Source organism: Lucilia sericata, unplaced genomic scaffold (assembly GCF_015586225.1).
Source record: "Lucilia sericata isolate MDLA Ls3-8-SP2 unplaced genomic scaffold, ASM1558622v1 Contig001120F_arrow, whole genome shotgun sequence".
NCBI lineage: Eukaryota > Metazoa > Arthropoda > Insecta > Diptera > Calliphoridae > Lucilia > Lucilia sericata.
This window is the reverse complement of record NW_023995092.1, coordinates 31126-46593: the sequence shown is the minus strand read 5'-3', so window position 1 is coordinate 46593 and position 15468 is coordinate 31126.

Sequence of the window (15468 nt, the reverse complement as noted above, 5' to 3'; positions counted from 1 at the left end):
CTTGTGTTATGATTAGGTAAACGGTGGTATATTTCTGTTTCTGGGTCTTCAATATAGAACCCCAGACCCACTTTGTCCCCTAATTTAGAGCCATCCGTGTAGCAACGGATTCCTACTGGTATTTGCTCTAATGTTCCGCTTGACCAAGACATTCTATCTGGGATTAGCGTTTCAAAGTTTCCGACATATTCAGTGTCTGGTATGCGATCAGGCACGTCCGATGAATGTGTATAACCTTCCAATGTGTCCAGTATACATTGATGACGTGTCCTATAACCGTTTTTGGCCAGTTCGCCTAAAGTAAAGAGCCGTTCGGCTGTAAGCGCCGCCTCATATCTTATATATGTTTCAATGGGTGGAATATCTAGCAACGTTTCCAGAGCCTTGGTTGAAGTAGTACACATGGCACCACTTATACCCAAGCAGCATGTACGCTGAACTCCCTGTAGTAGTTTGATATTACACTTTTTGTCCAAAGCAGTCCACCAGATTATTGAAGCATAAGCTAGAATTGGTCTAATTACACTTTTATAAAGCCAATTTGTCATAGTAGGACTAAGACCCCATTTCATGCCTATGGTTCTCCTACATATCGCCCAGCACCGATGTGCCTTGTTGATCCTATCCTCTATGTGGTATCTCCATTTTAATTTCCGGTCAAGTATTACACCTAAGTACTTAACTTTGTCTGTCACCGGTATCTTCTTGCCCAAGAAGCAAGGTTCAGTATATGTAGAAATTTTTGTCTTTCTTGTGAAAAGACAGATTTCCGTCTTCGCCGGGTTAACATTGAGGCCTCTCGGTTGAGCCCAGCTCAAGGCCGTATTCAGAGCCTCCTCAGCTCTTCTACACAAGTAATTTGGATCCTTTCCCTTTAAAAGTATTACGACATCGTCTGCATAGCAGACAGGTCTAAGTCCTTTCTCGGTTAGGGTCCTTAGGAGGCTATTAATCGTGGTGACCCAGAGTAAAGGTGACAAAATGCCACCCTGTGGTATACCGCGAAATACCTTTTTCCTGATAGTTATATCGTACATCTCGCAGCTTATCCATCTGTTCCTTAGCATGTAGTTGATCCAGTTACGGAGCACCCGGTCAACATAAAACTGGTCTAGGGATTGGATAAGGGTATCAGTGTGCACGTTATTGAAAGCGCCTTCGATGTCAATGCATACTGCCAGTGTATACAGTTTGCTATCGAAAGATTCACTTATGTAGTGGACAACTTCATTTAAAGCGGTCTCCACCGATCGTCCCTTTACATAAGCATGCTGCTTATATTTAAGGTCATTGTATGGTATGCTGCTTTTAACCATGCTATCGACTATCCGTTCCAAGGTTTTAAGTAGGAAGGACGTAAGACTTATCGGTCGATAGGACTTAGGTGTCGCATAGCTAGGTTTCCCTGGTTTGGGTATAAATATTACCCTTGCATTCTGCCATTTAACTGGGGTATATGCCAATTTTAAGCATGCAGTGAATATCTGTGACAGATATACGGAAACCAGTCCCGCCTCCATCTGCAAAAGTGCCGGGAAAATTCCATCCGGCCCTGCAGCTTTATAGGGAGCAAAGCTCTTGATTGCCCCTTTAACCATGTCAGTTGTAATAACTATTTCCGTGTTACCCTCCCCTTCCTCCAATATCGGTTCATCTATGTTATTCGATATACCGGGTGGGAAATGAGAATCCATTAGGAGTTTCATTGTCTCCTCCATATCCTCAAGCCTCCTGCCCGTGTCATCGATCATAGATTCCGGTTGGACATGAGTTTTGGATAGGAATTTTTTTATCTTCGATACCTCATTTACGCTATCTACCTGTTCACAGAAAAGTTTCCAGGAGTCTCGTTTGGCTCTTCGAACGATTTTCTTATATTCACCAAGTTTATTACGATACTCATCCCAGTATACTGCGGTCTTTTTACGCCGTGCCCGGTTAAATAGTTTGCGAAGAGTCTTCCCAAGGTTCCGGATCTCCCCAGTTACCCAGGGTTTTTCCTGGGCAGATCTCCGCTCTCGCAGAGGGCAGCTGTCCTCGAACGATTCAACCAGGGCACTTGTGAACGTTTCCACTTTGGCATCTATATCCTCTTTATTTCGACATTGAAATGTGTCCTGACCTAAACGGTTCTTTAGTAAGGCCCCGAACATTGTCCAATTAGTTTTAGACTTATTCCGAAACTTTATCGGCTTTGGTGGTGGCCTTAGTATTTTGAATCTTATGTACCGATGATCAGAAAAGGAGTGCTCGTCCGAAACTCTCCAATCCTGAATTTCGTTTATAAGCTCTTCTGAACATATAGTTATATCTAATACTTCTTCTCTGATTCTATTGACGAAGGTAGCTTTATTACCTAAGTTCAATGTTATCAAGTCTTTAGTATTAAAGAAATCCATGAGGGCTTGTCCCCTGCGATTGGTGTTTGTACTACCCCAAGCTACATGATGCGAGTTGGCATCACAACCTATTACAATTTTCTTATTTTTCCTTTGTGCCTCTTCAACCAGTTTCATCAGATCCGACGTTGGTGGTAGGGTCGGAGAATCGAAAGGCAGGTAAATAGATGCAAGGTATATGTTGCCTCGACCTTGCTTCAGCACCGTTGCATCCGATGTTGATAATCCTGTTGAGAGGAGAAAACATAAGTTCTTGTGACATAAGATACATGTTCTCGGGCGAGATCCTGTATCAGCGTAGAAAAGTTGGAAATTTACGTGATTTAATCCAGAAACCTTGTTGCGAATCGTCCAAGGTTCCTGGATTAAAGCTATATGTATTTTACCTGTGTTGATTTTAGCCATCAGAGCGTTGGTAGCTGTCTCGCTCCGATGGAGGTTTATTTGGATAACCTCAATCATGGTCATCCATTAAACTGTCTTCCAGCGAGTTGGTGGTCACCTCCTCGCTCTTTGGATTTGACTCCTCCGGATAGCCTGAAGTGGCTATTAATGCAGTGAGTACTGTTGATGGCACTGCGGTGTCCTTATCAGGCATAGGAATAGCAGTATTTTTAATAGACACATTCCCAATTCTGGAGAGCATTGCTGTTCTGTCTTCTGGCGGGTGAGTGATTTCCTCCTCGCTTTTAGGATTTGACTCCTCAACATTGCTAGTACTTGCTAATGATGCTTTGGGTACTGTCTTAGGTGTTTTAGTGTCCTTGTCGGGGCCGGTTTTGACAGCCCTTTCAATCGGCGCCTTCCCAATTTTGGAAAGGGCAACTACACTTTCTTCTGGCGAGTTAATGGTAAATTCCTCGATTTTAGGATTTGACTCCTCAACGTTATCAGTAGTGGATACTGTGGTCTTAGGTTTTTTAGTGTCCTTTTCGAGGCTTGTTGTAACAGCCCTTCCAATCGGCACCTTCCCAATTTTGAATATGACAGATTTAGAGGCGAAGTAAGCCCTACCTTTATTCTTGGCAAGACTAGCCATGGATTTCTGGTCGATACCTATTACAAATAAAGTTCCCTCAGGTTCTTCTTTCCTGTAAAAGACATCCCATTTTTCCACGGCCAGCTCAGCATTTTGACCTCCTTAAGTTTTTAAAAAAATTTTACATAATGTAAACAATGTAAAATAAAAGGTAAGCAATGTAAACAATTACAAAATATTGCAAAAATGTAATAGAAACAATATTTTATGTTCTCATAACAATTAAACAAGTTTTCCACAAAATTTTACATAATGTAAACAATGTAAAGTAAAAGGTAAACAATGTTTACATTACAAAAGATTGCAAAAATGTAATAAAAACTATATTTTATTTTCTCATTACAATTTCTAAAGTTTTCAACGAAATTTTACTTAATGTAAACAATGTAAAATAAAAGGTAAACAATGTAAACAATTAAAAAAGATCACAAAAATGTTACATAAACAATATTTTATGTTCTCATAACAATCTCTAAAGTTTTAAACAAAATTTTACATAATGTAAAAAATGTAAAATAAAAGGTAAACAATGTAAACAATTACAAAATATTGCAAAAATTTTATAAAAACAATATTTTATGTTCTCATAACAATTACTTAAGTTTTTTGCGAAATTTTACATAATGTAAACAATGTAAAATAAAAGGTAAACAATGTAAACAATTACAAAAGATTGCAAAAATGTAATAAAAACAATATTTTATTTTCTCGTAACAATTTCTAAAGTTTTAAACAAAATTTTACATAATGTAAACAATGTAAAATAAAAGGTAAACAATGTAAACAATTACAAAATCTGCCAAAAATGTAATAAAAACAACATTTTATGTTTTCATAAAAATGTCTTAAGTTTTTAACAAAATTTTACATAATGTAAACAATGTAAAATAAAAGGTAAGCAATGTAAACAATTACAAAATATTGCAAAAATGTAATAGAAACTATATTTTATGTTCTCATAACAATTAAACAAGTTTTCCACAAAATTTTACATAATGTAAACAATGTAAAGTAAAAGGTAAACAATGTTTACATTACAAAAGATTGCAAAAATGTAATAAAAACTATATTTTATTTTCTCATTACAATTTCTAAAGTTTTCAACGAAATTTTACTTAATGTAAACAATGTAAAATAAAAGGTAAACAATGTAAACAATTAAAAAAGATCACAAAAATGTTACATAAACAATATTTTATGTTCTCATAACAATTTCTAAAGTTTTAAACAAAATTTTACATAATGTAAAAAATGTAAAATAAAAGGTAAACAATGTAAACAATAACAAAATATTGCAAAAATTTTATAAAAACAATATTTTATGTTCTCATAACAATTACTTAAGTTTTTTGCGAAAATTTACATAATGTAAACAATGTAAAATAAAAGGTAAACAATGTAAACAATTACAAAAGATTGCAAAAATGTAATAAAAACAATATTTTATTTTCTCGTAACAATTTCTAAAGTTTTAAACAAAATTTTACATAATGTAAACAATGTAAAATAAAAGGTAAACAATGTAAACAATTACAAAATCTGCCAAAAATGTAATAAAAACAATATTTTATGTTTTCATAAAAATTTCTTAAGTTTTTAACAAAATTTTACATAATGTAAACAATGTAAAATAAAAGGTAAACAATGTAAACAATTACAAAATATTGCAAAAATGTAATAGAAACAATATTTTATGTTCTCATAACAATTAAACAAGTTTTCCACAAAATGTTAAATAATGTAAACAATGTAAAATAAAAGGTAAACAATGTAAATAATTACAAAATATTGCAAAAATTTTATAAAAACAATACATAACAATTACTTAAGTTTTTAACTAAATTTTACATAATGTAAACAATTTAAAGTAAAAGGTAAACAATGTAAAGAAATGCAAAATATGCCATAAATGTTATAAAAACAATATTTTATGTTTTCATAACAATTACGTATGTTTTTAACAGAATTTTACGGTTAAAAAATGTAAACAAATACAGAATAATCGAAAAATGTAATAAATACAATATTTTATGTTCTCATAACAATTACTTACTTAAGTTTTCAACAGAATTTTACATAATGTAAACAATGTAAAGTAAAAGGTAAATAATGTAAACAATTACAGAATAATCGGAAAATCTAATAAAAACAATATTTTATGTTCTCATAACAATTACTTAAGTTTTTAGCGAAATTTTTCATAATGTAAACAATGTATAGTAAAAGGTAAACAATGTAAACAATTACAAAATATGCCAAAAATGTTATAAAAACAATATTTTATGTTTTCATAACAATTACTTAAGTTTTTAACGACATTTTTCATAATGAAAACAATGTAAAGTAAAAGGTAAACAATGTAAACAATTAAAAATTGTTAACCATCTCAAATAAAAACACCTTTGATAGTTTTGTAAAGGATTTTAACCTTTTTAAAGAATTTTTACATAATGTAAACAATGTAAAAAATGTATATATTGTAAACAATATCTTAATTTCTTGCAAACCATAAAAATTATATAATTTTCTTTATAAACTACATTTTTTTAAAAAAAAAATGTATATTTTACATTAGCTATAAAAACTGAAAGCATTTTCTTCAGTGTCTAAAATGTTCTTGGGTTTTATTATATAATTTTTAACCAAAAAAAATGTTTCAGTTTAATTTTATTATGTTTGGAATTTTTATATTTTAAATATAAATTCTATTTTCTTCCATTTGTCTTTTAAAGGTCCTTTTGCAACAACAACAACTAACATTTTATCATACACAATTTTGTCCTTAAATTGTTTGAAAAAGTTCAGCAAAAAAAAAAAAGATTTTAAACTTGAAGGATTTATCTCACTTTTACATGGTTTCTTTTTGTCACACAGAAATTTTCAAGGTTTTCTTTTTCTTCATATTTTGTGTGTGAAAAAGAAAAAAGTTTTTTTTTTTTTTAGAAAAATTATACATTTGGGAAAGCAGTAATGTTAAACATATGTTAGAGTGGGCTAAATAAATACATAAATAGTCCACTCTGTAGACTATTCTATATTCCAGACAGTAGACTATTCTATAGTCTAGACTGTATACTATTCTATAGTCTAGACTGTAGACTATTCTATAGTCTAGACTGTAGACTATTCTATAGTCTAGACTGTAGACTATTCTATAGTCTAGACTGTAGACTATTCTATAGTCTAGACTGTAGACTATTCTATAGTCTAGACTGTAGACTATTCTATAGTCTAGACTTTAGACTATTCTATAGTCTAGACTTTAGACTATTCTATAGTCTAGACTGTAGACTATTCTATAGTCTAGACTGTAGACTATTCTATAGTCTAGACTGTAGACTATTCTATATTCCAGACTATAGACTATTCTATAGTCCAGACTGTAGACTATTCTATAATCCAGACTATAAACTATTTTATAGTCAAGACTGTAGAATATTCCAGACTATATACTATTCTATAGTCCAGACTATGTACTATTCTATAGTCCAGACTATATACTATTCTATAGTCCAGACTGTAGACTATTCTATAGTCTAGACTGTAAACTATTCTATAGTCTAGACTGTAGACTACTCTGTAGTCCAGAATATGGACTATTCTATAGTCCAGACTATTGACTATTCTATAGTCCAGATTATAGACTATTCTGTAGTCTAGACTATAGACTATTCTATAGTCCAGACTATAGTCTAAAGTCCAGACTATATTCTATAGTCCAGACTATATACTATTCTATAGTCCAGACTGTAGACTATTCTATAGTCTAGACTGTAAACTATTCTATAGTCTAGACTGTAGACTACTCTGTAGTCCAGAATATAGACTACTCCATAGTCCACATGATGGTCTATAGTTCAGACTATAGTCTATAGTCCGGCCTATAGTCTATAGTCCAGACTACAGTCTATAGTCCTGATGATAGTCTATAGTCCAGACTATAGTCTAGACTTTTTAAACCTTTTTTCTTTTATGATTTATAAAATAGATATGATAATTAACTTTTTGTAAAATATGTTGTGTTTAGCTATTTTTTGTGCTACCAAAAAAGAAAAGGATATATTAATAAGTTATTTTGTGTTTTAAATTTCTATGCCAATCTTTTTTCTCCATCTAAAACTATGTAAAAAACGTTTGAACATGTTGTATTCATTACAATATAATATTTTTTTTTTATTTTCTATTACGTTTCACATTATTGGGAGTACTTTCTCTTCCTGCTAAAGATTTGCTATTTTTAATAAAGTTGAAAGACTTGCAACATGATTTTTTGGCTGTTTTTTATAGGAGGCAGCAGTGTTAGGCTGTTTGCAAGAGAAGTCTTTAATGACGGTTTGTCTGCTTTGACGTACATACAGTGTCGTGGCAGTGGCAACATCTTTCACTTATTTCTTTTTCTGTGGCATTGCTAAGGCATAATGTTGCATTTAAATTTTAAAATAATTTTTTCCAGGCAGCCATAACATTGAGTGAAATAACTTTGAATATGTTGACGTTTATAAACAGTTTTTTTGTTGCTGTTTTTATATAAAAAAAAAATTTCATTTAATAATAAATACAGATATGGTAGATTTGTTTTCCACATACAATTAAATAGACATTTAAACTGAGTTTTAGTTGTAATAGTTTTTAGTCGTTTTTTTCCTTCTGTAATTTTCTTTAAAGTGAAATGCATTTTCTTTAGTTTATTGTAAGACCTTCATTCATACTACAAATAAAGTGTTAGGTATTTTCAGTATATTGAAGTATTTGCAACAATTGGCATCACTGCTTAACACAGTTATGCTCTAGCTTTCTCTCTCTATTACACTCTCTATGACTATGATGTTCGTTTTGTTGCCACTCAAATCTTTAACGTGTTTAAAATTACAACATTTAAAAATTAGCTGTAGGGCATTTAGTAATTCCAATACTTTTACCTTTTAACATAAATTTGAAAAAAATTATGATATTTTTTTCATTTTGAGTTACGATTATTTAAAACATTTACTTCCTGTTTATTTTTTTATAATTTCTGTTCAATTGTTTTTATTATTATTTAAAAAAAAACTTTGTTCATTGTGAAAATTATTTATGATGCGAGTAAATGAAATGAAAATAAAAGTTTTCAGTTGAGGCTTTATTAGAGAAATTTTCAAAAGTATTCATTTACAGGAAGACATTTTCAAAAAAAGCGAATGAAAGAAATATTTGTTAAATGATTTTCATTTTTACATTAATCATTTAAAGTAAGAAAAAAGTTTAATTTTTTTGATATCTTTTTTTTTTTAAATAAAGTCATTGTATTAATAACATGATTGGAGAGACAGACACAAAAACAAGGTAATTTATGATTAATTGTTTTTTCGTTGTTGTTTTGTAATAAGAGTCGCAGTTGTGGTATTAATTTGTTATAAATGAAATTAAATATTTTAAAATACACTTTTATTTAAGACACATGTCATTTAAAAGAGCCTAATAGACTATACTACTGGACTAGAGACTTATAGTTTGGACTATAGACTATAGTCTGGACTATAGACTATAGTCTGGACTATAGACTATAGTCTGAATTATAGACTATAGTCTGGACTATAGTCTATAGTCTGGACTAGAGACTATAATTTGGACTGAAGAATATATTCTGGACTATAGACTATATTCTGGACTATAGACTATAGTCTGGACTATAGACTATAGTCTGGACTATAGACTAGAGGCTGGACTATAGACTAGATGCTGGACTATAAGCTGTAGTCTGGACTATTGACTATAGTCTGGACTATAGACTATAGTCTGGACTATATACTGTTGGACTATAGGCTATAGTTTGGACTATAGAGTATAGTCTGAAATTAAAATTATAGTCTGGACTATAGACTATAGTCTGGATTATAAACTATAGTCTGGACTATAGACTATATCCTGGTGTGGACTATTTAGGCTATAGTGTGCACTTAATACTTTATTCTTCTTTATAATACCATAAACTTGAGTATAGCTTTTTAATACTCTTGTCCAACAAAATAACCTTATTAAACACAAACACAAAACTTAAGCAAAGACCTGCAGAACTCTAAAAAAGTTAATTTAAACCACAGAACAAGAAAAATAATAAAAATTCAGCAGTAGCATAACACTATTATTATGACGGTCATAAAAAAAGCAGCAGCCATTAACAAGGAAGTTCTTGGTTGCAGTACATTACAATAACGTAATTCAAGCATAAATCCCAAACAAAACGAAGCAGTCAGCGAAGCATACAACTATGCAGACAAAAAGACCAACCGATCGACCGACATAGGAAGACAGAACAAAAGTTGTGAAAGAAAGGACAGACAGATATAAGGAAGGACAGACGGTAGTATGCTCAAAAGTTTCATACAATGTTTTTTGTTAACGCCTGTAGGGAATCAAATAATGTATTGTTCTTTAATTTTTTTTTGTAAAAATAAAGTATGAAATTTAAAATCTAAAGATATCTAAAAAAGTTTATTTTGGAAATTATTTTAAAACCTATTTCAGATTCTAGTTCGGAGTCATTTTCAAAATTTAATTTAGTGTAAAATTTAGGATCTATTTCAGAGCCTATGCACATCTAGGCCATCTGCAGAAAATTTCAATATTTCTTTCTTTCTTTCGTCACATTTAATTCAAGCCCTTTTTGTTTAATTTCAGAGAAATCTTAACAAACTTTCAAAATTTATTACACATTTTTATTAAAGTATTTCAAATGTTTTTATTGCAGCAAAAAAAATTAACCATTCCATTTTAATTTTTGTTAGATTTTTTTTTTTTCAACATTTGCATTAATTAAAGCGTTTTTCAATACAGCAGGAAAAAATAACACGTTACAATCATTTTAACACTATAAACGCCACGAAAAAATGGAGAGCAATATGGAAAAGGAATGAAACTGTTCATTGTAATATTTTATTTTTTTACATTAAAGTACAAATGCAAGTCACAATTTTTACAAAATATTCAACGAACCAAGCAAAGATATTTAAAGGAATTTATTCCTAGAAAAAAGAGTTAATTGACAACACTGTAAAACAATTCTACATCTAGCCCAGGGTTTAGTTTATAGTCTAGTACATAGTCTAGTATATAGTCTAGTCTATAGTCTAGTCTATAGTCTAGTCTATAGTCTAGTCTATAGTCTAGTCTATAGTCTAGTCTATAGTCTATTCTATATTCTAGTCTATAGTCTATTCTATAGTCTAGTCTATAGTCTAGTCTATAGTCTAGTCTATAGTCTAGTCTATAGTCTAGTCTATAGTCTAGTCTATAGTCTAGTCTATAGTCTAGTCTATAGTCTAGTCTATAGTCTAGTCTATAGTCTAGTCTATAGTCTAGTCTATAGTCTAGTCTATAGTCTAGTCTATAGTCTAGTCTATAGTCTAGTCTATAGTCTAGTCTATAGTCTAGTCTATAGTCTAGTCTATAGTCTAGTCTATAGTCTAGTCTATAGTCTAGTCTATAGTCTAGTCTAGTCTATAGTCTAGTCTATAGTCTAGTCTATAGTCTAGTCTATAGTCTAGTCTATAGTCTAGTCTATAGTCTAGTCTATAGTCTAGTCTATAGTCTAGTCTATAGTCTAGTCTATAGTCTAGTCTATAGTCTAGTCTATAGTCTATTCTATAATCTAGTCTATAGTCTATTCTATAGTCTAGTCTATAGTCTAGTCTATAGTCTAGTCTATAGTCTAGTCTATAGTCTAGTCTATAGTCTAGTCTATAGTCTAGTCTATAGTCTAGTCTATAGTCTAGTCTATAGTCTAGTCTATAGTCTAGTCTATAGTCTAGTCTATAGTCTAGTCTATAGTCTAGTCTATAGTCTAGTCTATAGTCTAGTCTATAGTCTAGTCTATAGTCTAGTCTATAGTTTAGTCTATAGTCTAGTCTATAGTCTAGTCTATAGTCTAGTCTATAGTCTAGTCTATAGTCTAGTCTATAGTCTAGTCTATAGTCTAGTCTATAGTCTAGTCTAGTCTATAGTCTAGTCTATAGTCTAGTCTATAGTCTAGTCTATAGTCTAGTCTATAGTCTATTCTATATTCTAGTCTATAGTCTATTCTATAGTCTAGTCTATAGTCTAGTCTATAGTCTAGTCTATAGTCTAGTCTATAGTCTAGTCTATAGTCTAGTCTATAGTCTAGTCTATAGTCTAGTCTATAGTCTAGTCTATAGTCTAGTCTATAGTCTAGTCTATAGTCTAGTCTATAGTCTAGTCTATAGTCTAGTCTATAGTCTAGTCTATAGTCTAGTCTATAGTCTAGTCTATAGTCTAGTCTATAGTCTAGTCTATAGTCTAGTCTATAGTCTAGTCTATAGTCTAGTCTATAGTCTAGTCTATAGTCTAGTCTATAGTCTAGTCTATAGTCTAGTCTATAGTCTAGTCTATAGTCTAGTCTATAGTCTAGTCTATAGTCTAGTCTATAGTCTAGTCTATAGTCTAGTCTATAGTCTAGTCTATAGTCTAGTCTATAGTCTAGTCTATAGTCTAGTCTATAGTCTAGTCTATAGTCTAGTCTAGTATAGTCTAGTCTATAGTCTAGTCTATAGTCTAGTCTATAGTCTAGTCTATAGTCTAGTCTATAGTCTAGTCTATAGTCTAGTCTATAGTAGTCTATAGTCTAGTCTATAGTCTAGTCTATAGTCTAGTCTATAGTCTAGTCTATAGTCTAGTCTATAGTCTAGTCTATAGTCTAGTCTATAGTCTAGTCTATAGTCTAGTCTATAGTCTAGTCTATAGTCTAGTCTATAGTCTAGTCTATAGTCTAGTCTATAGTCTAGTCTATAGTCTAGTCTATAGTCTAGTCTATAGTCTAGTCTATAGTCTAGTCTAGTCATAGTCTAGTCTATAGTCTAGTCTATAGTCTAGTCTATAGTCTAGTCTATAGTCTAGTCTATAGTCTAGTCTATAGTCTAGTCTATAGTCTAGTCTATAGTCTAGTCTATAGTCTAGTCTATGTCTAGTCTATAGTCTAGTCCTAGTCTAGTCTATAGTCTAGTCTATAGTCTAGTCTATAGTCTAGTCTATAGTCTAGTCTATAGTCTAGTCTATAGTCTAGTCTATAGTCTAGTCTATAGTCTAGTCTATAGTCTAGTCTATTAGTCTAGTCTATAGTCTAGTCTATAGTCTAGTCTATAGTCTAGTTCTATAGTCTAGTCTATAGTCTAGTCTATAGTCTAGTCTATAGTCTAGTCTATAGTCTAGTCTATAGTCTAGTCTATAGTCTAGTCTATAGTCCAGTCTATAGTCTAGTCTATAGTCTAGTCTATAGTCTAGTCTATAGTCTAGTCTATAGTCTAGTCTATAGTCTAGTCTATAGTCTAGTCTATAGTCTAGTCTATAGTCTAGTCTATAGTCTAGTCTATAGTCTAGTCTATAGTCTAGTCTATAGTCTAGTCTATAGTCTATTCTATAGTCTAGTCTATAGTCTAGTCTATAGTCTAGTCTATAGTCTAGTCTATAGTCTAGTCTATAGTCTAGTCTATAGTCTAGTCTATAGTCTAGTCTATAGTCTAGTCTATAGTCTAGTCTATAGTCTAGTTTATAGTCTAGTCTATAGTCTAGTTTATAGTCTAGTCTATAGTCTAGTGTATAGTCTTGTCTAAAGTCTAGTCTATAGTCTAGTCTATAGTCTAGTCTATAGTCTAGTCTATAGTTTAGTCTATAGTCTAGTCTATAGTCTAGTCTATAGTCTAGTCTATAGTCTAGTCTATAGTCTAGTGTATAGTCTTGTCTAAAGTCTAGTCTAAAGTCTAGTTTAAAGTATAGTCTATAGTCTAGTCTATGGTCTGGTCTATAGTCTAGTCTTTATTCTAGACTATTGTCTAGTCTATAGTTTATTATAATCTTTTAATTCCTTTAATTAACTGTTGTAAATATAACACAGCAGTCTAGTTACTTTGCAACACTAAAAAATCAGTTCAAATATTTATGCAGTCAAACCGTCAGTCAGTCAGTTAGTCCGTCCTACAATCATAAGCACACACACACTCCTCTCACTATCCATATAAAAACATTATAAAAATCTACAAAATTTCCGATAAATTTATTGTATGTATTTTTTGTTGGTATTGTAAAACTAGTAAAGAAAAAAAAACTCCATGTTGTAAATTTACACCCACTTCAAAAGTTTTTGTAACAAAAAATGAAAAAAGAAAAATCAAAAAGTCATTCAGCTACTCACTCGTACATTCATTTTGTGAGTTGCTGTTGTTGTTGTTGTTATAAGTTTTTTCTGTATTTTTTCGAAATTATTTAGTTGTGTGTTCCAGATTTTCACTTTGAATTTTAAAGTTACAAAATTTTAAAACAACTACAACAACAATAACAGAAAAACAATAAAGAAATAAGTAACAAATGAAACTGTATTTTATATTTGTTGTTAAAAGTATTATTTGATCTATAACAAATAACAGGAGAAGTGGAACTGCATGCCAGACAGGGAAATTGGAACGGCCTACTTTATCTTCAAGTCTCTTTTTAAAAAGTTATATGTTTTAAGATTATTTGATTAGTTGTTATAAATAAATAATTTCTGTTGATTTTGAAATGTCCTATTTGATTTTCGCTATACTTCCCCCTTATTTGGAAATCCTATTGTCACGTTGTTTTTCTATCTTTAAGATACATATAAAATTGTGTTGTTTTTTGCTTTTAACTTAAATCTACTTGAGGCTGTTTTAATTTAATTAAATTGTATGTATTTAGTTTTTAAAGTTTGGCTTAACTTCAGGAAATAAACCACGGAGAACGATTTCACAATAAATTTTGACTTTTGAAAGATACAAAACTAATATTGAATTAAAGAAAATTTAAACAAATCCGTAGACTAGACCAAAGATTCGACTATAGGATAGACCATAGGCTAGATTATAAAATAGACTAAAAACTAGACACAAAAACTAGACTAAAAACTAGACTATAGACTAGACTATAATGTAGACTAAAAACTAGACACAAAAACTAAACTAAAAACTAGACTATGGACTAGACTAAAGACTAGACTATAGACTAGACTAGACTATAGACTAGACTATAGACTAGACTATAGACTAGACTATAGACTAGACTATAGACTAGACTATAGACTAGACTAGACTATAGACTAGACTATAGACTAGACTATAGACTAGACTATAGACTAGACTATAGACTAGACTATAGACTAGACTATAGACTAGACTATAGACTAGACTATAGACTAGACTATAGCTAGACTATAGACTAGACTAATAGACTTGTCTATAGACTACACTATATACGGTACTATAGACTAGACTATAGACTAGATTGTATATTTTGCCTCCTCCGACTCAAAAGTTTGCCTACCCCTGGACTAGACTATAGACTACACTATAGACTAGACTATAGACTAGATTATAGACTATACTATAGACTAGACTATAGACTAAACTATAGACTAAACTATAGACTAAACTCTAGACTAGGCTATAGACTAGACTATAGACTAGACTATAGACTAGGCTATAGACTAGACTATAGACTAGACTATTGACTAGACTATAGACTAGACTATAGAATAGACTATAGACTAGCCTATAGAATAGACTATAAACTAGACTATAGACTAGGCTATAGACTAGACTATAGACTAGAATATAGACTAGACTATAGACTAGACTATAGACTAGACTATAGACTAGACTATAGACTAGACTATAGACTAGACTATAGACTAGACTATAGACTAGACTATAGACTAGACTATAGACTAGACTATAGACTAGACTATAGACTAGACTATAGACTAGACTATAGACTAGACTATAGACTAGACTATAGAATAGACTATAGACTAGACTATAGACTAGACTATTGACTAGACTATAGAATAGACTATAGACTAGACTATAGACTAGACTATAGACTAGACTATAGACTAGACTATAGACTAGACTGTAGACTAGACTATAGACTAGACTATAGTCTAGTCTATAGTCTATATACTACACTATAGACCATACTATAGACTAGACTGTATATTTTGCCTCCTCCGACTCAAAAGTTTGCCGA